We start from the raw sequence: 24,288 nt of genomic DNA, 5'->3' as shown, positions 1-24,288 counted from the left end.
ATATATTCCCCATTCCGAAGGAGGGATGGGGCTCCTTGAAACTGATTCCATGTATAGATCTGCAATCATGGGACTCCACACATATTTGTGGACCTCACAAGACCCAAATGAAGGGAAAGTTTTAAAACATGAGGAGAATAAATCTAAGATGAGTTCTCTGCTTAATCTAGCAGAAGCATATCGACGTCAAGCAGGAATGGAAATTATACCAGAAATAGATAAAAAAATCAGGTAGCAAAAAAAAAGAAAAAATATAAGGTGAAGTACCAAATGAGAAGGCAAGAAGTGTGGAAAATGCATAAATATAGTTGCAAGTATAGAAAACTTCTGGAAGAACCATATGTTGATTAGGAATGAACACAGAAATGGTTAAGGAGAGGCAAATTCAGACCAAGAGATGAAAGGTTAATATTGGCAGCCCAAGACGGTGGGCTATGTACATGTTGGTTTACAAAGTCCATTGAACATGTGGGAGAAACAGACAAATGTACATTTTGTAAAACCGAATTGGAAACAGTCGCACACCTCGTTGGCTGTGACATACTAATGGCAGAAGGACTGTATACTGAAAGGCATAATAATGTGGCAAGACTGTTTCACTGGGGATTATGCAAGCATTGTGATATTGAAGTGGCTGAAAAACACTGGAAACATGAGTCACAAAGCATCATAGAAAATGATGAAGTTTATATCACATGGGATCACCCAATACCAACAGTTCAAAAGATAGATGCTAGAAAACTGGATATAGTGGTCCAGGAAAAGAAGTCAAAAGTAGCATTGCTTATTGAAGTCACCACACCCAATGACTACAGTGTCTTGCGTACAGAGAGACACAAAGTCATAAAATATCAGGACCTGTAGGCAGAAACATGAGCAATGTGAAAGAAACATACCCAGACAGTTCCAATAGTAGTAGGAGCAACAAGTCTTATAAAAAAAGAATTTACAATTGTATTTAGACATGCTACACATGCAACCCCATAAGAATTGCAGAAGGAGTTATTACTGGGCACATTGCAGGTACTGCAAAGAGCACTTTTGCCTGACATCAAAGATTAAAACAATACTAATTTCATGAACTTTAATAGTACTTTGACTTAGGAATAGGTTCCTTTCCCGTCACAGTATTAGAAACCCATAAGACTTGGAGAAATTAAAAAAGGGATCCAAATGGACAGATAATAAGTCAGCAAGCAAAGGAGAGTAGTATTCATCCTCAAGTCTTAGTTAGTACCCTCATGAGGTGGACCCTGTTTTTCACAAAATCTCACCAAGACAACACTGATATATAGGCTGCATTTTATATAGTATATATCATGGGCAGAAGTAGGTTAAAATAAAAAATATAGCTGGGTGCACAACACCCAGGATAAAAAAGTGCCCAATCCTGGTAGGCGCACTGGTGTCAGGACTGGAAAAAAATTACAGTGTAGAATCCGCAAAATACGGAAACATTCCTACAATGGGAACAGGCCAGGCCCAAGGGCAGGATGGCCCCCCTGTTGTAGAAGGAAGTAGCAGTCCACAAAATCACAAAAACTGATAGGCGAAAGAAGAGCCATAAAAATGATTAGAGTGGATTATTGAGGATAAGAAAGAAATTATGTATAGTTACTATTATGCAAAAAGCCCAGAATTCCAAGAGAAAATGTATACAAAAAGACTGAGAGAAATTAGAGGAAAGAAAAATATTTCCACAAGACAAACTGTCAGAAGCTTCAAATAAAAATGTGTGTTCATAAATAAAACAGATTTATGAAAAACATTATATAGCAAAGAAACCTTGATCCATTTGGAAAAAGAAGCATCTGAGGAAGTGCAAAAATATAAAGAGCAAAATGTAGAGAGTTTTGAAAGGTATAAAAAAGAAATATGGACATAGGAAAGAGAGAGATGTGATATGGTGGAATATTTATGCAAAGGAGAAAGTCCCAAATGTATTCAAAACGAAATACAGGCAAAGGCATCCTGATATGAACAATTTCACACAAAACGAGGTTACAAAAAGAGAGTGTAGAACAAAAGATTAGTAAAGCAGAAGTTAAAAAATAGATTTTGAAGTTATGGAGTGCCTGCAAAGTGAAGGATTTAGTGTACAAAGTCCAACACGGGTTACATCACAGCATGATGGAATGAGTCCCCAAAGTAAGAAGAAACAGGAGGAGCAGGAGACATAGGAAGAAGAAATATGGACATGGGAAAAAAAAGATTTAATATGGTGTGCAATTTATGCACCTGAGAAAGCAAAACTAATCAATACAAAAAGAGCAGCACCAAAGGTATTTAAAGAGAAATACAGGCAAAGGCGTCCAGATGTGGAAAAGTTTGCATACAAAAAATAAGAAAAGGAAGAGGAAAAGTAGAAAAGAGGATTAATAATGGAGAACGTCAAGAAATGGAAACTGAGGTTATGGAGTACCGACAAAGTTAAGGATATAGTGTAGAAAATCGAATTCAGAAAAAATACAGCAGGATAGAGCAATGGATCCCCAAATTAAGGAGAAACCAGTGCAAGAAACATCTGATCAGGTGCCTTATGAAGATACTTTGGAGCCTTCCATAGGAAATGATTACAAATGTTTAGTTGGAGCTGCACAGCAAGGGGAGGAAAAGGGACCTGTGGCAACTCTGACGCAGTCAATGTTGTGGAGTGATAGGCAAGTGAGTTCCCATATGAAAGCACAACAGATGACATAACTGAAGAGAACATGGATGGGAAGATGCTTGGGAGTTTTCCGCAGAATGCCCTTAGGAAATGTAGACAAAAGAATGTGTCCTCAGTTTGGAAGAAAATGATTTAATAAAACAGGTGCTTGATTTAGTAGAGAAGGACAGGTGTATTAAGATAAATGAAAGAAACAGACTACAGAAAGTCAATAAAACCTAAAAAGTTAGAAGTTTGATAAAAAAAAAATTGAACACATTAATTAGGACTGTCCATAGAGATCCATGTGACTTAACAGAAGTAAACAGGATATATTACTGTGCAGCTAAATTAATAACTGATACAGTCTTATCACAAAAACGCAGGATCGTAAGGGAAAGGAAGGGGAGAAATCAAATGCCATCATGGAAGAATCAAATAGAGAAAACTACAAAGCAATTAAGACAGGAAGTGTCACTGTTAGAAGAGTATAGAAGAGGGAACAGATCAACAAAAATACTCAGAAAGATAGACGTGATAAAAGCAATGCACAGTATTAGAACAGATCAGGATATGTTGTGCATTATCAAAATAATTAACTAAAATGTCAGCAGAGGCAGAAAAACTTAAGATATGCAGATAAATATAAAGGAAAAGTACAAAATAAGCAATTTATTGATGACCCAAAAAAACGTTTATAGAGAATTGGGGAATAAGGCAAACAGAATTGAAATGCCATAAAAAAAAGAAGAAATGGATATATTTTGAAGAAATCTATGAAGATCCTATAGAAAATAACAAATATGCTAAATGGAGAGAAGTGAAAGAAGAAATGAGAAGTTTGAATGTACCAGGATATGAAATGTGATGAAGTACCAGCCAGAGAGATTTAAGAGATTCAAACAAAGTTAAAAAAAAAAAAAAAAAGCAAGCTCCCAATTCAAAACCCCAAGCCCAGATGCTGTACCTAACTTCTGGCTAAAAGAGTTAACATCTTTATATGAAGAGTTAGGCATAAGTAAGAGATATTTATATGTACATCCTGAACAGACACCAGCCTGCTTAAAAACAGGGAAAACAATACTCCTACTTAAGGGTGAACCTGCAAGACCTCCTAAACACTGTAGACCAATAACTTCTGATAACAAATAAATTATACAGTGGAATTGATGCAGACAAAGTTTATAGTCATTTAGAAGAAAACTCATTCATGTCAAAAGAATAAAAGGGTAATAAAAGAAAGGTATATGGAAAAAAGGATCATTTGTCGTTAGTCATAATGGAGAACTGTAAAAATGGGAAGAATCTAAGTATGGCATGGATAGACTACAAAAAGCATTTGACAGCATCCCACATTCATGGATAAAAGAGTGCTTAACAAATGTATAAGATACGCCCTACACTGATAGATTATATTACAGCAACCATGAAACAGTAGCAAACCACTTTGCATGTAAGCCATAATAAAGGACAAATTATTATTCCAGGGATCAAAATTCAGAGGAGGATATTCCAGGGTGCCTCTGTCCCGGCTGCTATTTTGTCTTGCCTTTAACCCATTAAGTTGTTTATGTAACACGTTAAGTTATGGCTACAATTTGACTCTCAGAAAATAATAAAGTGTAACGACTTCTCATCTTCTTTTTCTAGATGAGTTAAAACTGTATAGCTCATCAGATGAGGAACTGAAAGAACAACTGCAAGTGGTCAAAATGTTTTCAGATTATATAAGAATATCATTTGGTCTTGATAAATGTGCAATAGCAACATTTAAAGCAGGAAAACTGCAACACCAAGAAAATGTCAATCTGTGACAGGAATGTGATTTAAAAGAACTTGAGGAAGAAAGAGTGTATAAATGGAAACTGATGAAGGGGCAACAATAAAATATGAACAAATGCAAGTAAAACTCAGCAAGGAATATTTTAGACAAAAAATAATACTGAAAACACCATTAACATCTATGGACAAGTCTAAGCTATAAACCCATTTGCTCTTCCTGTCCTAATTTACAGTTTTGGAGTGATTGACTGGCCCAAAAGGTGTTGGATAGATTAGATAGGAAAACAAGAGGGATGCTTCATGCTCATCAAATTATTTAATAAAGTCAAGTGCATACCAAGATTATGTATTCCCCATTCTGAACGAGGTACAGGCCTCCTCGAAACTGATTACGTGTATAGATCTGTAATCATGGGTCTGCATGCATATCTGCTGACTGCACAAGACACAGATATAGTTGTAAAGTTTTGAAACACGAAGAGAATTTGTGTAAAATGACTTCCCTGCTTAGTTTAGCAGAAGCATATTGGCATCAAGCAAGAAGGGAAATCAAACAAGAAGTATGAAAAATAAAAATCAGGCAGCAACTGAATGTGCCATAAAACAAAAGAAAAAGATAAGATGAAGGATCGGATGAAAAGGCAAGAAATGTGGAAAATGCATAATATAGTTGCAAGTATAGAAAACTCTTAGAACAACCTCATGTTGATTAGGACTGAATGCAGGAATAGTTAAGAAGTGGTGAATTTAAATCAAAAGATGAAAGGTTAATATTGGTGGCCCAAAACAGTGGACTACATTGGTTTACAAAGTCCATTGAACATGTGGGAGAAACGGACCAATGCAGGTTTTGTAAAACAGAATTGGAAACAGTTATACATCTTGTTGCTGGTTGTGACATACTAATGGCAGAAGGACTGTATGCTGAATGGCATAATGATGTGATAAGAACATTGCATTGGGGATTGTGCAAACATTATAATATTGAGATAACTGAAAAGTACTGGAAACATGAGCCACAAAGCATTATAGAAAATATTGAAGTTCATATCACGTGGGATCACACATTAATAGCAGTTCAAAAAATAGATGCGAGAAAACCAGATATAGTAGCCCATGAAAAGAAAACAAAAGTAGCATTGATCATTGAAATTGCCATAGCCATTGACTAGAGAGAGACACAAAGTTAAAAAATTCTAGGATTTGCATGCAGAAATGAAGGCAGTGTGGAAGAAGGATACCCAGACAGTTGCAATAGTAGTAGGAGCAAATGGGTCTTACAAATAAAGAAGTTACAGTTGTTCTTAGATATGTTACTGATGCATGTAACTCCATATGAATTGCAGGAGTCAATACTGGGCACACTGCAGGTGCTGCGAAGAAGGGAGGCCAACCACCCCAGGTAAACTATGTCATCAATAAAACACCCTTAAAAGTTGATTCACCAGTAAGGGATCCGAGAACCTAGGCTTCAATCAACATATGTCCAAGGTAGTATGAAAATCCTTCTTTGTTGTTCAACTTATAAGCATTTAGGTCTAGAGAGCCCTCATACTACTGTACTCAGCCCTCATCAGACCTATCATGGAGTATAATGCCTCATTCTGTGTATACCTGACCAGACACATGCAGCAACTGGAATATCCAGAAAGGTTCTTTACAAAAAGAATACAGGGTGTAAACAGAATGTCCTACTCTGATCCCCGCAAAGCCTGTTTCTTTACTCCGTATCACACAGAATTCTGAGAGGTGATCTTTGGATGGCATACACTGCATCTCTGGACCCTTTTTTGATGAACCATTTGAACATCCATAAAACAAACAGCATCAGAAGTACTAGACTGAAAGTCCTAAATTTTGCTTGTGACATAAATAGGGAATGTTGGAGAGACATGTGCAGGGTCTATCGAAAGTAGAAAATGTAGCAGTACGTGGTGAAAGGTAGAGTGTAGGGACATATTTCATAGGCACTCAGGAAATTAGAAACTTAAAATTGTTCAAGGAATAATTATTTTTTGTGTGTGTAGAAAAGGCTGAGTTCTTATTCCTTATTACTGTTTTTTATGTATTTATTTTGTAGCTGTTATAGAATTTATCTGGTTCTTAACCTTACAAACAGATATTGCTCCAGTCATTACAAACAGATATTGTTTGACTTCCTGAACATTGTGGTTCATAATGAATAAGAACTGAGCTGATGAGGGAACATGTTTCTGTTGTATTTTATTGAAATCAGAGGAGTGGAGTGTTGTTTATTAATTGTATAGTATGTGTTACTAGGGTGAAATTGAGGGCAGGAACAGGAAATAATAACCTGCAGGTAACAATTCCTGTTTTACTGGGAACTGGAGAGGGAACTAGTTTTTATGAGACAAATATCATCTGTAATTAGGTTCATAGGTAGGTACTAAGCTATTGGCCCTAGGGCTTATATAAGCCTAGCCAAAAGGTTCCCTGGTTTTCCCCACTCAAGAAAGTTATTTCCCTGCGCCCCTGTTGAGCAGAGCCACAGAGGTGATCCCCGGGGTGAATTTCCTGTTTCCCATCCAATTGTCAAGATTTCTCTTAAAGAGGGCTAATGAGGAGCTCTGCTTGACATGAATGAGTAGTCTGTTCCAGAGCATGGGAACTCTCTGGGACAGGAATCTATCCCTCCAGCATGTTCTGTTTATTGTGGTGGCAAGGTTCAGGTCTCTGGAGCGCGTGACACGGAGAGATTTGGGTTTTTTTAAGTGTAGCATGTTCATCAGAATTGGGTTTGACATGGCCTTGTATGTGAGGCAGAGGTCGCCTCTGAGTAGGCGATAAGCAACGAAGTAGAGCTGGAGTTTTTTGAGGCAGTCTATGATCCTCTTAGTGAGGTATTTTTGTGGCCTTTCCAGTTGTTGCAGATGTCTTGCGAGGTACATGCCAAATAGGGTGTTGTACTCTATGATGGGTCTGATGAGGGCAGAGTAGAGAGGAACAATGACCTCTTTTTTCTGGAGGAGAACCCTTTAGTGATGAGGTGTGCCAAGTAGAGGGATTTCCTGACTACTGTGGTGATGTGATTGTCAAAGGAGAGACTAGTGTCCACCTGTATTCCAAAGTCTCTTATCACACTTTCGGTGTTAAGTATGCTACTGCCTATGTTGGAGTTCATGGGTACAGTGTTTTTTCCAAGGGGATGACAATACACTTTTTGGTATTGAGCTTGAGGCCATGACTTTGACACGAAGCATCAGTCTCAGTGAGGCCCCTTTGTAGAATATCCACATCATTAGGCAATTCTATTATGGCTCCCAGTTTGCAGTTGTCTGTGAACTTTGTTAGCCAAAGACCTGCTGTATTAGCCTGAACTTCTGAGAAATAGAAGCCATAAAGGAGAGGACCCAGGACTGAATCCTGTGGTACTCTGCTTGTCACTGTTTTGAATTCGGATTTGGAATTGGCTACTTCTGTCAGTGAGCCAGTGAGTTTATGTATAATTCCAGAATGGGGGATGGTGTTGAAAGCCTTGGCGAGGTCAAGATAAGCTGTGTGCACCACCTTACCCTCGTCCACGGCTTTGGTGACTACTTCCAAGAAGCTGATCAGGTTTAGGAGACATGATCTACCTTTTACAAGCCCGAATTGAGTGGGGTCCAGCATTTGCAGGTTACCTATGTCTTTGTTTATAAGTTCCATGATGATACGTTCCATGGCCTTGCAGACCAGGCTCATTAGGCTAATGGGGTGGTAGTTCCCAGAGTCTGTGGTGGAACCCCCTTTGTAGAGTGGGATAACTGTTACTGTGTGCCATTCAGTAGGCACAAAGCCTGAAGTGAGGCTATGATTGAACATAGTAGTTAGGTGGGGTGCCAGTTCGTTCTGTAGTTCATGCAGAATGCAGCCTGGGATGTTGTCTGGTCCCATGGATGCTGTGTTTTTTGACTTTGGAGAGTGCAGTTTTAACTTGTGCAGCTGTGATTACAGGAGCTATGCATTCTTCTGGTAAATGGATGGGCCCTTTGAGGGGTGAGGTGGGGTAAAGTTTGCACTGAACCTATCTGCAAGGGTGTTGGCAATATCAGTTCACTCCAACTGCACACTCTAAACTCTTAGGTGTAGAAATAGACAATAACCTCAAATTTGGCATCCATATAGCACAAACCATTAAGAAAGTTAATAAAAAACTAGGACTTCTCTATAGGAACAAACACTTTAAACAAACCAAAGCTACTATTGCAAGAACGCATCTCTTATCCATCCTTCTCTATGCCCCTCCCATCCTTACTAATCTCCGCCAGAGTGATCTGAACAAAATGGAATCTTGTTATAACAAAATAGTCAAGTTTGCTACTGAAACCTCATACAAGTCCCACCACTGTCTCGCCCTTAACCAACTCATTTGGCTCAAGCTACCTCAACTACTTCTGTTTAATCTACTCACAATAGCGCATAATCTCTTCTACCTTCCAGAAAAAAAACCCTGCACTTCAAAATATAATTAACCCCCACATCCCTACCACAGCTTTATGATCTAGTTCTCAGAACCTAATAAGCATTATCAGACACAAAAATGATGCTGGCAAATCTCTCTTTGCCTGCACTATTGCCAAAATCTGGAACTCACTACCTAGCCAAATAACCTCCACTACCGCCACTATTCAATTTAAGAAACTCCTGAGAACCCACTTCTCAAACAATTGGCTTTGTTTATGCTACTCCACAGGTTAATTTGCACCAATACCTTGTTCAAGGATTCTACTAAAGGTCCCCTAATTCCTTTTGCTGTAAAGCTTAACAATCACTGGTTATTTCTGTAACAAAATATTGAGAGTACTCATAATTTAGAAAGAAAAACATTTTTTTCTTGTGTTTATATTTTATATTCTGTATAAACCCTACTACTAGAATGCTGTATGCTGACTTTACTAAAGGAATTGCTAATCTATACATAACTTACGTTTCTATGGAACCTATATCTCTGTATGATATTCTTGTGTAATTTCTTTATGACATGCTATTGGAGCTTTTCTCCCCGGGCCTTCGCTGAAAATGGATGTGTGTCCAGTCGGACTTTCCTGGTTAACAAATGCAAAATAAAATGAAATAAAAATAAAAATCAGTTGGTTCTGTATATCTAGTGCCGTTGTTCTGTAGCTCGGAGCAGATCTGGGTGTTGCCATTAAGATTCTTGACATAGCTGTAGAATGCTTTGTGATTGTCTTTAGAATCAGTGACAATTTTATTTTCATATCTAGCTTTGGAGGATTTTTATGAGGGATCTAATGCTGAACTGTGAAGGGCTGTATGCTGTTTTTCTTCTGAGCATAGCAGTCTGCATTGATGAAGGCAAAACCTGCAAAGGGGGGATTACAGCTCAGAGATAATTTAGTGGAAGTGTGTTTTTTATGAATAATTAAGCTATTTGGTTTAAAGCAGCATTGTAAAGTAACATAAAATAAATTAAAAATTGAACTGTACTTCCCTTGTAATAAGAAGCTGAGTTGTTATTCTTCAGTATTAAACTCATGTAACTTATTTATGAATGTATACTTTTGTAGTACCACAAGATATGAATAAATTCTGGAACTCACCACAGTTCAAATTTTTGTGGCTCTGCAAATTCAAGAAGATGTTCTGTCATCTTTGTAATGTGCCTCAGATTTTTGGTCAGATGTTTCTCTCTGATCCAGGAAGCCTAGAGATTTGTCTTACCCGTGGGCAGTAATAACATTTCTTTTAAATGTGTTTCTCTGTGTTTCTACCTTTCAAATTACTTGCTTACTCCTTTGACCAGACTGCAGTACAGAATATGCTGAGGGCAGAATATATGAAATCAGTGGTCCTAACATGTGAAAGGAGAACTTCTTCTATGACATTAAGTGATCAGCTCAGATATTATATGACCATCTCGTGTAACTGTTTAGTTAACTTCACGCTGTTGAAAGGTAACCTTATGTGACTTGGGACAGAAGCTTCAGAGGTTACCTGGCTACACATGGTGCTGTTACTGTGCATAGCAGATGGCTAGATTGTGTTTTTACAGCATGTGGGGCTAGTACATTCTATAATAAAGCATCAATAAGAGTCTTAAGGAAAATAAATAAACTGCCAAGAGTGAAGAGAAGCAGAGACTTTTACTTGTCAGAAAGGAACACGCAGGAAGATTCTGTCAGGTATAACTGTTTGTTCAAATATATCTTACTTGTGTAAAAGTTATTATATCAGACAGACTGCATCATTCATTCTGTGATTACCTCCTTAATCCAGTTTGGGCACAGCTCCTTGCAGAGCAGACACATTCACTCACAGTCCCACAACACTTATACCTTTGGCAGTTTGGAGGAACACCAGTTCACCTGTAGCATGTCTTTGAGATGTGGGAGGAAACTGGAGTCCCCACACCCAACAAAAGCCTATGCAGACACAGGGAGGATATGCCAGAGAGCACACAAGAAGGCACCCCAGGTAAGAACTGAACTGGAGAACCAAGTGCTGTGGGGCAGCAGTGCTGACCCCTACTACTGTGTCACTGGAGAATGTATTATATTGGTCAATTTCTATACCTTTTTACTGTAGAACGCCTAAATAAATAAAATAATTAATTGATACATATAGATGAAGAAATTCCTGTCATTTGTCGTTGGCCAGGGGGTTATTTTCGAAATCTGGAGCAGTGAAACAAAGTAAATGGAAGTATGGGTAGATGTTTAAAGTGGAAACCTAGGACACTGACACACATGGTGTAATGAGGAGTATGAATGGAGGATTTACTGAATGGAATTATGGGTAGATGATTAAAGTAGAAACCTCAGGCGCTGGCATGCATGGTATAATGGGGAGTATGAATGCAGGATTTACTGAATGGAGTTATGGGTAGAGGATTAAAGCAGAAACGTAGGGCACTGACACACATGGTGTAATGGGGAGTATGAATGGAGGATTTACTGAATGAAATTATGGGTAGATGATTAAAGCAGAAACCTAAGGCGCTGACACACATGGTATAATGGGGAGTATGAATGGAGGATTTACTGAATAGAATTATAGGTAGATTAAAGCAGAAATCTAGGGTGCTGCCACAGATGGTATAATGGGGAGTATGGAGAATTTACTGAATGGAATTATGGGTAGATGATTAAAGCAAAAACCTAGGGCACTGACATGCATGGTGTAATGGGGAGTATGAATGGGGGATTTACTGAATGGATTATGGGTAGAGGATTAAAGTAGAAACCTCGGGAGCTGACACACATGGTATAATGGGGAGTATGAATGCAGGATTTACTGAATGGAGTTATGGGTAGATGATTAAAGCAGAAAACTAGGGCACTGACACTCATGGTATAATGGAGTATGAATGGAGGATTTACTGAATAGAATTATGGGTAGATTAAAGCAGAAATCCAGTGTGCTGCCACAGATAGTATAATGGGGCGTATGGAGGATTTACTGAAGGAAATTATAGGTAGATGTTTAAAGCAGAAACCTCAGGCATTGTCACACATGGTGTAATGTGGAGTATGAATGAAGGATTTACTGAATGGAATTATGGGTAAATGATTAAAGCAGAAACCTTAGGCACTGACATGCATGGTATAATGGGGAGTATGAATGGAGGATTTACTGAATGGAATTATGGGTAGATGATTAAAGCAGAAACCTAGGGCACTGGCACGCATGGTATAATGGACTATGAATAGAGGATTTACTTCTAAAACTTGGGGCAGTGACACGTGCACTTACACACTCACTCTCTGAAGGGAATATTTGTAGATGTTATTGTAAATATCCCTAATCAATTTACCAAAACAATGAAGTATGGCTAAGGTGGTTATAATACAAACATGAGGCAGCAACATACAGGCTGAAAATGTGTGTTGGTATGGTGTTATTGTAGAAAGCAGAAACAGTAGCACACTGACTAAACAGAAGTATAAATATGTAGTTACTTTAAAATCTGAGGCTGCAACATCCTTAGGGCATTACAGCATAACTCTGGGACAGAAGCAGAATGTTTTACAAACTGGGAGGTCAGTGATCACCAAAAGTATAAGGGAGTTTACATACAGATTGTTGTACAAATGTGGAGATCCACGATGCACACACGTTTTATTATTTTAGTTTTTTTGTTTAGTGGACTGGATTAGTCTATCTGGGCAAAACCCATTTACATTAAAGTCATACAGATAAATCCTTTCTTACATCTAACCATATTACAAGACACTTGAAACATAACTTACAATTACAGATTTCAGTCCCTTTACAGATGGTACAGCACAGTAACGCAGGTGTAGGGAACTGCGGTGTTCACAGAATAATACACATTGTAGACCATGGCAAAGTAAAACCATAATGTGTTGACAACCTGTATGTGATATATTCATGTATATAGTGTGAATGTTTTATATGTATATACATAAATATGGGTGTGGGGCACTGGAACAACTGTGCATCTACACCAACACCTGTTTGGTCGACACCATTTGATCAATGTGCACAGATGGCAGACAGGTGTGTGAGATCAACAATTCCCAGATAGAAAAAAATTCCCTTTCCCTGAAGATTGTCCAGTCTCTGATTTAGTGTATATAATTGGGGGGGGGGTGCAGGGGAGCTTGCCCCTCTGCAGAAACCCTTCTTGTTGATTTTCTCAGCTCTGGAATAATTCCTGGAGTATGTGCAAAACATCTCACCATTTGTAGTTTCATTGTGTGAACATTGGGATTCTGTGCATTGGTGTGGGTCCACAGCTGATCCAGTGCCCTACACAAACTTATAAATACATATATAAAATGGTGACTTTTGCTAAATGCCAGAACTTGGGGGCTGATCTAAAATGATTCAAAAATAGTGACATTGATTTATAAATGAAGCAAAGAAGGGTTTAGAGCAAGAATATAAAAGTGAGTATTAAGGTGAAAGAAGTGAGTATGTTGTAAATAAGAAAACTTTGCTGTTACATAAATCTGTTGTGGTAGTCATTAAAATTTAAGTTGCAAAATACAAATCTGTTGTGGTAGTCATTAAAATTTAAGCTGCGAAAGATGACTCTGTTGTGGTACTCATTAAAATTTAAGCTGCAAAAGATGAATCTGTTGTGGTAGCGATTAAAATGTAAGCTACAAAAGATGAATCTGTTGTGGTAGTCATTAAAATTTAAGCTACAAAAGATGAATCTGTTGTGGTAGTCATTAAAATTTAAGCTGCAGAAGATGAATCTGTTGTGGTAGTCATTTAATTTTAAGCTACAAATGAAGACTTGTAAACTAAATGGATATCAAGTAGAAACCTTGCTATAGCTAAAAAGTACATACAATTATTTAAAAATACAAGACATCTGTAAATATGTGATAAGTATTAAAACTAGCAAAGTTTGTTACCACCAGATAAAAATACATAATACAAATACATTACACAAGGTAAAATGTGTGACACAAATGATTTAACCAAGCAAGTAGTCCTAGTGCTTGAGGCCCTTTGATTCTTTAATAGTTTTAAAAATTCAGAACCTCATGAGTACTAAGATACTTACCACCATTCAATCTAACGTGTAACTTAGTCCAACAAATTTAGACCCTCATTAGGACTAGGATACTAACCATTATTCAACGTAACTTGTAACTCATCCCAACAAATTCAGACCCTCATCAGTACTAGAATGCTTACCACCATTCAACCTAACTTGTAACTCAGTCCAGCAAACTCAGACCCTCATTAGTACTAAGATACTTACCACCATTCACCCTAACTTGTAACTCAGTCCAACAAATTCAGACCCTCATCAGTACTAGGATGCTTACCACCATTCACCCTAACTTGTAACTCAATCCAAATCTCCACCTCTCGCAATGAGTAACATGTGACCAGTTACTTAAAAATCTTTTAAAATTACTGAAAAAGATGGAGTGTCTGTACAAGGCATTAAGATTATTCTTAATTTGATGGCATATAAGTGCTCATATACTCTATTGCTGAGCCTTCTTGTGCCCCTCCTAGAACAGAATGTAGAAAATGTGAGGCCACATATCCAAAAATACCACATTTTTGGAATCACAGTTGTGCTGATCTGTGTCAAAACTTCAGTTTAAAGAAATGCTGTTTGCCAATTTACTTACAGTACTTCCAAAATATATCTGAGTAAGTATCAGCCATCTTATTACTTCTGTTAGATGTTTTATTATTAACCGACCCTTTTCCAAAATGTATTTTGTTTGTGCTTCTTTTGTTACAAAGTAAAAGAAGAGAATGTACCATTTCATGTGTTATTGTGATTGAACATTTCCAGTTAATAATTTGGGCATATCCCCTCAGGTTTTGCTGTGAGTGATTAACTGTTGGGAGACATTTCCTACTTAAGTAAATGACTATTCATAGAATGGAAGGAGGAGTGTCCTTAGAGGCATGTTAGTTGCACAGAATCACTCCTCCAGAACATTTATTTGACTCTTCTTTGGGTTTGTTGTGCAACTGTTATGTGACTGTAGAGCACAGGGTTATTTATTTACTTATTGCACATTACATTTTAATTTTTGCTCCTAAAATGGCTGCTGTTTCTGATGAATCACATTGGCTTCGTCCCTGATGTCATTGAATTCTGAAAGCAGTGGCAGTTGCAAACAGTTCTGTGTTTTATGTATTAATAGAGCTGTGTATGGTGATATGAAACACCTGGTAAATTGAGCAGAAGAATGGGGAAATTCCTACACTAGTGTTGTATTCAATGATAGTAAACACTGGTGAAGTATTGTTGGATGGTGGGAAATTCGTACCTTCCCTACCACAGAGCCATGTAGAGTGATAAAAGGCAATGAAATGAGGTACAAGGGTAGGAAATTCCTATAGTAGAACTTTATATAGTGCTAGAAAACACTGGTGGAGTGTTGTTGGATGGTAAGAAATTGCTACAGGGCATACCTGGTGAAGTCTAGCATGATGGTTAGATGTTCCAATAACAGTACTGTGTACAGTAATTGTGAATACTGGTGATGTGGTGTAGGATGATGGGATGTTCCTATAATAGAACTATGAACACTAATTGTGAGTATTAGTGATGTGGGTAGGATTGGAAACACTGGTGGAGTGTTGTTGGATGGTAAGAAATTGCTACAGTGCATACCTGGTGAAGTTTAGCATGATGGTGGGATGTTGCGATAGTAGAACTATATACAGTAATTGTGAACACTGGAGAGATTCATAGGTTGGTACTATGCTATTGGACTGAAAAGTCCACCACACAAGTGCAAATAAATCCCATTTGCTATTAGCCCTAGGGCCTATACAAGCCTAGCCATAACAATTCTCTGGCTGTTTCTTCCTACAATATTTACTTCCCTAGACCCCAGTCTAGCAGGGTGACTGACATGATCCCTGGGGTAAATTTCCTATCTCCCATCCAGTCATCAAGGTTCCTTTTGAAGAGGGCCAAGGAGGCGCTCTGCTTGACATGTAAGGACAGTCTGTTCCAGAGTATGAGGAGTCTCTGGGTCAGGAACCTATCCCTCCAGAATGTTTTGTTCATTGTGATGACAAAGTTTAGGTCCCTGGAGCGTGTGGCTCTGATGGATTGTTGGAAGTTCCTACAATAGAGCCACATACAGTGATACAAAACACTGGTGAAGTACAGTCAGAAGTTCCTATAACACAGCTGAGTACAATGCCAGGGAACATTGGGGAAATGTAATAGGATAGTGATAAGTTCCTACAGTAAATGTACATACAGTATTAGGAAACACTGGTGGGGTGTATGAAGATGATGGCATGTTCCTACAATATATTGGTATGCAGTGACAGGAAGTACTGGAGACATGTCATAGCACAGTGAGAAATGTTTATAGTAGAGCTACATACAGTGATAGGAAATGCTGGTAGAGTTTAGTAACGTTACTGGGAATGTTTATAGTAGAGGTATATACAGTAATAGTAAACATTGGTGGAGTGTAGTAACATTACTGGGAATGTTTATAGTAGAGCTATATACAGTAACAGGAAACACTGGTTGGGTATATTAAGATGACAGGATGTTCCTACAATAAATTGGTATGTAGTGACAGGAAGTACTGGAGAAGTGTCATAGCACAGTGAAAAATGTTTATAGTAGAGCTGTATAACGTGATGGGAAACCACAGGTGGAGTGTATTAAGATGATGGGATGTTCCTACAGTAAATTGGTATACAGTGACAGGAAGTACTGGAGAAGTGTCATTGCACAGTGAAAAATGTTTATAGTAGAGCTGTATACAGTATTAGGAAACACAACTGGAGTGTATTAAGATGATGGGATGTTCCTACAGTAAATTGTTATGCAGTGACAGGAAGTACTAGAGAAGTGTCATAGCATAGTGAGAGATGTTTATTGTAGAGCTGTATATAGTCATAGGAGACAATGGTGGAGTGTAGTATTATTTATTTATTCCAGTTTGATGACCGGGGAAGTCCACTGGGCTCGGGGAGCCCATTTTCAGTGGAGGCCCGGGGAGAAAAGCTCCAACAATACATAGTTACATGAATAATTACTAAGAAACTTTGCATTACTGACAAATAAACAGGTAGCATTCATAAAGAAACAAAGAATTACAATTTTGTTTAGGTGTAAAAGACAGGCAAATGGCATTGAGGCTAGATTTTACAATATAGTTATTTATACATAATGCAAATGAGCAAGGTTAGCTAGGTGAGTGGTTAGCCAGGAGTAAAAGTGGAGGAGACCTTGACAGGTATAGTGTGAAGAGTATAGTTGCATTTCCTGTTTGAGTAAAGGTGAGAATGAAGAAGAGTTTTAAAGTTTTCAAGGTTATCACAGGTCCTAAGAGTGGAGGGAAGAGCATTCCATTTTTTGGCTAAGGCGAAGGAAAGCAGAAGTTGACCAGCTGGGCACTTGGGTTTGTGGATAGTGATTAGGTTTTGGTGGGTAGATCTAAGTTGTCTATGGGGAGTATATGGTTGTAGGATATTGGATAGTGCAGAGCACTTGGTAGGTTGGAGTAGGGTGGTTCAGTCTCTTACAAGGAAACAGGAAGAGGTACATTAATAAACTACATTGATAGAAAGTTTCACAGCACTGCCAAAAGTAGAGGGAAAGATAAAAGAATAAACTAGTAGTCTAAAAGAAAGGAACAGAAAATGATAAAATATGCAGGGTAAAACAAAAAGCCCCAATAGTGGATGAGCTGAAGGTAGAATCAGACAGACACACTTTTGAGGGAAACCAAGTCAGATATGTAGACATGGGATAGAAAGACATTACAGGTCAGGATATGATGGAGAATGAGATGGATGCACAGACGAGCAGTGAGACAGATGAGGGGAGCATTAAATAATAAAGCAGATGGCACAGGATTAAAAGGTATAGTACCATAGACTGAAAGCAGCTAAAGCTGAGGATGAGGGGGATCCAGCACTGAGCACTGAGACAGATGAGGGGAGTATTAAATGCCACAGCAGATGGCGTGGGATTAAAAGATGTAGTACCATAGACTCAAGGCCGCTAGATCTGAGGATGTGAGGGATCCAGAATCGAGCAGACAGACAGATGCAGGGAGCATTAAATGACATATCAAAGGGCACAGGATTAAAAGGTGTAGTACAATACACTCAAAGCAACTAAAGCTTGCCTAAAAGCTATAACTAGAAGTACAAGAAGATTAGAATGTGTAAAGAACTGAGAGCCATACATGGTACCCTACATCACACCTTACATGATTCCATACATCACGTCATGCATGGTACCATACATCACACCAGACTTGGTACCATACATGGCACCATACATCACGCCATACATAGGTTCATAGGTAGGTACTAGGCTATCGGCCCTGGGGCCTATACAAGCCCAGCCAAAAAGGTACCCTGGCTTTTGCCACCCAAGAAAATTATTTTCCTGTGCCATTGTCAAGCTGAGCCACAGAGGTGATCCCTGGGGTGAATTTCCTACTTCCCATCCAATCATCAAGATTTTTCTTGAAGAGTGCTAATGAGGAGCTTTGTTTGATATAGATAGTATGGGAAGTCTCTGGGACAGGAATCCACCCCTCCGGCATGTTCTGTTTATTGTGGTGACAAGGTTTAGGTCCCTAGAGCGTGTAGCTCAGAGGGATTGGGATTTCTTTAAGTGGACATGTCCAACAGCTCTGGGATTGACATAGCTTTGTATGTTAGGCAGAGTTCACCTCCGAATAGGCAATATGCGACGGAGTAAAGCTGGAGTTTTTTGAGACGGTCTGCGTAGGGCATCTGTTTGAGGCTGGTAATCCTCTTTGTGAGGTATTTCTGTGTCCTTTTCAGTTGTTGTAGATGTCTTGTGAGGTACATACCAAAAGGGGTGTTGTACTCTATAATGGGTCTAATGAGTGATGAGTAGAGGGGAACAATGACCTATTTTTTTCTGGATGAGAAACCTTTTGTGATGACGTGTGCCACATAGAAGGATTTCCTTACTACTGTGGCGATGTGACTATCAAAGGAGAGACTACTGTCCACCTGTGTCCCAAGGTCTCTTATCACACTTTCGGTGTTAAGTATACTACCGCCTATGTTGTAGTTCATGGGTACAGAGTTTTTACCAAAGGGGATGACAATGCACTTTTTGGCATTGAGCTTGAGGCCATGGCTTTGACACCAGGCATCTGTCTCAGTGAGGCACTTTTCTAGGATGTCCACATCATTAGGAGTTTTGATTATGGCTCCTAGTTTGCAGTCATGGTACCATATATCACACCAGACATGGTACCATACATTGCACCATACATCATACCATACATCATGCCATACATGGAACAGGAATACTCGAATGTGTAAAGAACTGAGAGCCATACATCACGCCATACATGGTACCATGCATCGTACCATACATGGTTCCATACATCGCACTATACATGGTACCATACATTGCATCATACATGGTACCATCCGTCACACCATATATCATGCCAGACATAGCACCATACACCGCACCATACATCATACCATACATCGCATACCATACATGGCACCATACATCACGCCATACATGGTACCATGCATCGCACCATACATCACGCCATACGTGGTACCATACATTATACCATACATGGTACCATACATCACACATACATCACACCATACATGGTACCATGTATCACACTGTACATCATGCCAGACATGGTACCATACATTGCATGACACATTACTCCATACATTACTATGTAGTACATCCTCACATTACTTTGTGGTACTTTTCCAAGAGCCTGACTAAAAACTGTCATTGTGATAATTTAAGGTAGAAAGTACAGTTTAAGCAGCAAACTGCTAACAGCTCTTGAAACTGAGGGCAAGATAATGTTATTGAAGGATTAAAAAACTAAAATAATTTCAGCCTAGACTAGAAGACTGGTATAGGTTGATGGCTGCTTGATCATTAAAAAAAATGATGAACAAACATAGCAGTGTGGGGTTCTACTTTATTATACAACTTCCCTAGGTGGGGGGCAGTGCACCCCAGGGATCAGTTAATGGTCAGTTGGTCCAACTGAAGTGGTATTTTTCAAAGGAGTGATCTTCCTTCTAGGATTTGTCATAAGGGGCACATTTCCAAAACAAATCTAGAGGGCCAGATGAAAGTACATTACTTACATCAGTGGAAGTGCTTACAGTATGTACCCAGAACACATGACACTGCATGGCATACAGTCCATCAGGAGTGCCTGCACAGGTTATTATAGAGAACTTACACAGAGAATCCTTAAGCAGACAGTAAATACTCTGAGTGTATCCCTGAATATTGGTTGGTCACCATGTTTATTGCCTCGGAGATACATGTATAAAGAAACAGTCTTAAACTACTGCTGTCACTAAAAGTGAGTTGTAGCTCATGCAGTTGGTGGCACCAGCGATCTGCACACAGGTGCTTCTGTGAGACAACAGTATTTACTGCTAAAAAGTATGAGTGTTCACAGTGTGGATGAGCAAAGGCTAATTGCCCTCAGGATTATGATAGTTGCATAGAGTTGCTGCTACAGAATATTAATTTTACTACCTATTTGGTTCAGTTTGACAGTCTGGGGACAGTAGTATACTCGATTTATTTAATGTCACTGATGTTTACTGATATAAGGTCCCTGAAGACAGCCACTGTTTTTGGCAAAATACATTATTTTGTCATCTGAAATCCACAAGCTCTTAAATCAAAGGCCTTTTGGAACAGTTCAGTAGTTACTGCTTTATGGCGATAAGTGATTATTATGTTGTTGATTTGTACTTTAATTAATTTTATTTTTCATTACATCAGGAGGTTTTATAATGACATGTGAATCCCTGAACTGGGAATAAGAATGTAGTTGTATTTGTGCCTCCCTAATCATTACAAAAAAACTTCTAAATGACCCAGAATAAATGGAACATTGATTAGTGGAATTATTTTTAAAGGCCTTTCTGTTTATGAAGTGGATTACTTATGTGGAAGAAGATTTAGCTTCTTTAATCCTGAACAGTAGGAATCTAATAAAATTGTTGGCTGCAGTATTAGGAAGGTTTGGGCTGATAACTTTGTCTTCAGGAATCTACACCAATATTAAAAAAAAATTAAGCATTGCCTTACCTGAGCACTTTTTGTTTGTTTGTTTACTGTCTAGGTGGGCTTATTTAGTAATACTTTTTAGTAGTGACCCAAGCCAGAAAAAGAAAGTATAGTATTATCAGGCTGACTAGGGTAATTAAAAAAGTACAGGGGTACTGATATTGAACAAACTTGCAAATTAATCACCAGACTTGTTAATATAAAGGAAGTTATCTGTATGTGGTCAGTCAACAAGTGTGAGGCTTAAAGGAGAACCACACCCACAGACTGGAAAAAAAAAACATGTTTATTTCATCATGTCTTGATGTTTCCTACATTTTAACTCCACTTTTGTACCCTATGTACTTATATATTTAAATGTAATTCCAGAGTCTGTGCATATGGGGTCCGAGGCATCTTGATTATTTTTGTCTACATCTAGGTATCCCACAATGCAGTGTTTGGGTTTAAAATATTACATCATAGCCCCTAAGCTGCTGTCAATGCATTGACTTTACATTTGTTTTCATGTATACCCTGCTTTCTTTTAGTCAGTCAGGTTTAATTACCATTTCTTGCTTTTCAATGACTGCTTAAAATACAAAGAGGGATAATTACCCAGTACAGAATTCTCGGGTCTATATTATATCATCGAACGCTTAAAAAAGCGAACGATGAATAATTGACCCCATGTAAGCGAAAGCTTACAATCTCAAAAGCTCAGAACAGTGATTTTTTTTCCAAGGGAAAAAAAATCGCTGTTCCAAAAAAAGAAAAAAAAATGAAAGAATACATAAAGTGGGGGGCTGTGCCCCCCACCCCCCTACTTAAATATATCAACTCCGAGATTGCACTACAGTGCCAAAAATGGCAAAGTAGTGGAAGCAGCCAAGCGAAATTCTTTCCCTGGGAAAGAATTTGCTTAAAAGCCGCTTTGATATTTTGCCTTTTCGTTGTTTTAAGTTCAACCAAGGCACATTCGATAGAATGAGTCTTTGGTCATCTAATAGAAACCCGAATTCTCAGTTCCTGTTTTTCCTCTCTAAAGTGACCAATTGTCATTCTTTTCTTATGTCTGCGTTGTAGTCCTTAAACTCGTCTCCCCTCCCCTAAACACCTCCCCTTCATATTTGCCAAAGTGGCAAAGTTAATTTGAGCTGTTTGCTGCTGTGATTGATAGCTCATTGCAGGAGACAAAGTTCACGTACTGTTGCCTTAACAGTGGGACACTTATTTTTGCTGCACCATAGCCTCTTTCTGTCCTGAAATTTTAATCCTTACTATCTATTAATCGGAAACACACAATGTTTGGCAAACTTTACAACTTCACTTTTCTGGAATTCCTGAGACAGCCAAATTCTTAAATAATTTTCAGAAAGGCTATAAAAAAATAAAACATTTTTATATAACACTCTGATGGACTTAAAATAAGATTTTTTGCATCAATGTGCATTTTCTAAACAACAGTGATGCAAATGTAAGCTGTCACATTATTGACTTAATGGTAATCACCATTGATTACTGAGAAGTTATGAGGGACAGGTCAAAAGTAAGATTAAAAAATCATGAACGTTCTGTAAAATCAGGGACTTTTGAGATGTATGATCTTTGGCCATTGACTTCTTATTGTGCTGTTGACTGTAGGAAACATCAAGATATGATGAAATAAATGTTTTTTCAGACTGCAGGTGTGGTTCTGCTGTAATGAACACACACATAATGCTGGAAAGCATGTTAATGTCACCTAGTGTGCAAGTAGCACTGCTGTGCACACTGTTGTTCTTTAACAATAAAATATGCAAATAGGCACGGTTTGCTTAGTATCACTTCAAAGTCAGTGTGAAGCCACAACACATGGGTCTCAAATGGCTGCTGACTCCAATAGGGCTGTCACCAAGTCAGAAAATTTGACTTCTTCTCAAGCCCAATGAAGAATATACATCAGATTCATATTGCTGTAGATAAAACTTAACATGGCACTTATGATAAACAAAAGCTTACCCAATGCTAAATAATACCTGATGTCTGCCTACCTCCACTTTAAAGACATTAGTAATTTGTAAATACAATACGAGTATATGCATAAATATAACGTCTGGCAATGTCTTCTCAATGTAATAATGGAAAACTAAGCAATCATACCTGTTTTCTAACTACCAGTACTTTGCAGATATTTGCACTTCTTTATCAATAAAGTATGCAGATTTGTATAAATAGAATACTGAAGCAAATATGTCAGATAGTGTCCTGTTAGTAGCATTGTAAAACAACATTCCACATGCCAAGGAGTCAGGAATGGTTGCTGGCCCAAATGAGGTGGTCAGGAAGTGAGAAAGTGAGATTTGCTTTTTGAATTATGATTATGTATACCATATCAACTTTTTATGTTATTTTATTTCAAATTGTTAATCAGGGTAGAGCACTGATCCACGTGTACCCATTTCAGGCTCAGCCCAGGTAAGAATACACAACAGTTTAACAACCGTTTAAGATAAATAAACAGTAATGCAATGAAGTAAATAAGTACAGTTGTGCAAGTAAACTTACCATAACAGTATATGTTCGAATGATCACTGCTGCAGTAGCCTTAGCTGTATGGGTTATGTCCTGCATAGACTGTAATAGCCAGCTAGCTTCCAAAGCTTCTGACCACCTTCCATGTGCCCAAACCATCAGTCAAGTTTGAGCTGAGCTGACTAGAAAGGCAAGTTTGGGCAGCAAGCCCTTCAGAGCTTTCATGCAACAGATAGAGGGAGGCTGATCCCTGAAAGCACAACTCTAAAAACATCAAAAAACAATTGTCTACACCCAAGCACATTAAAAAACAGCAGCACTGACCATTCAAACATCTACTGTTATGGTAAGCTTACTTACTCACCTGTACTATGTTCATCATATTCATCACTGCTACAGTAGCCTAAACTATATGGATAGAGTACCCTAGCTTACTACATTTGGGAGATGGAAGGAGAAGGGTCCAGGAACTCCTGGAGAATGGTCCTAGCAAAATCTGATCTAAATCTAGATAAGGAATCAAGCATATAATGCTTTGTAAAAGTATCTACAGAGGACCAAGTTGCAGCTTCTAGAATTCAACCGTTTCCAAAATGCCCAGGTGGCTCTGGTAAAGTGGGACTTGACCCTGCCTGGAAATGTTTCATTGTGGCTAGTTTAAGAAAAGCTAATAGCCATGACCTTGACTTATTGGCTAAGCTTAACATGGCAAAGAACAATTGATCCAAAGATCTAAAAGATTTAGTTCTGTCAAAATAGTACAAGTGTTGTCTGTGGATGTCTAAGCTATGGAGTATGTTTTCTCCCTCATTTTTCAGTTCAGAAAAAAAAACAGGGAGACAGTTTG

At 38.3% G+C, this 24,288-nt stretch overlaps 1 protein-coding gene across 1 annotated transcript in view; it reads right to left on the bottom strand.

The window, feature by feature from the left end:
- Positions 1-24,288, bottom strand: part of LOC122798790 (zinc finger protein 271-like) — a 651,855-nt gene that overhangs the window by 44,594 nt on the left and 582,973 nt on the right. The gene's annotated exons all lie outside the window — the stretch shown is intronic.

The sequence above is a fragment of the Protopterus annectens genome, chromosome 3.part1, assembly GCF_019279795.1.
Source record: "Protopterus annectens isolate FY-2018-M chromosome 3.part1, PAN1.0, whole genome shotgun sequence".
In the NCBI taxonomy this organism is placed as follows: Eukaryota; Metazoa; Chordata; order Ceratodontiformes; family Protopteridae; genus Protopterus; species Protopterus annectens.
This window is presented reverse-complemented; position numbering and strand designations above follow the sequence as displayed.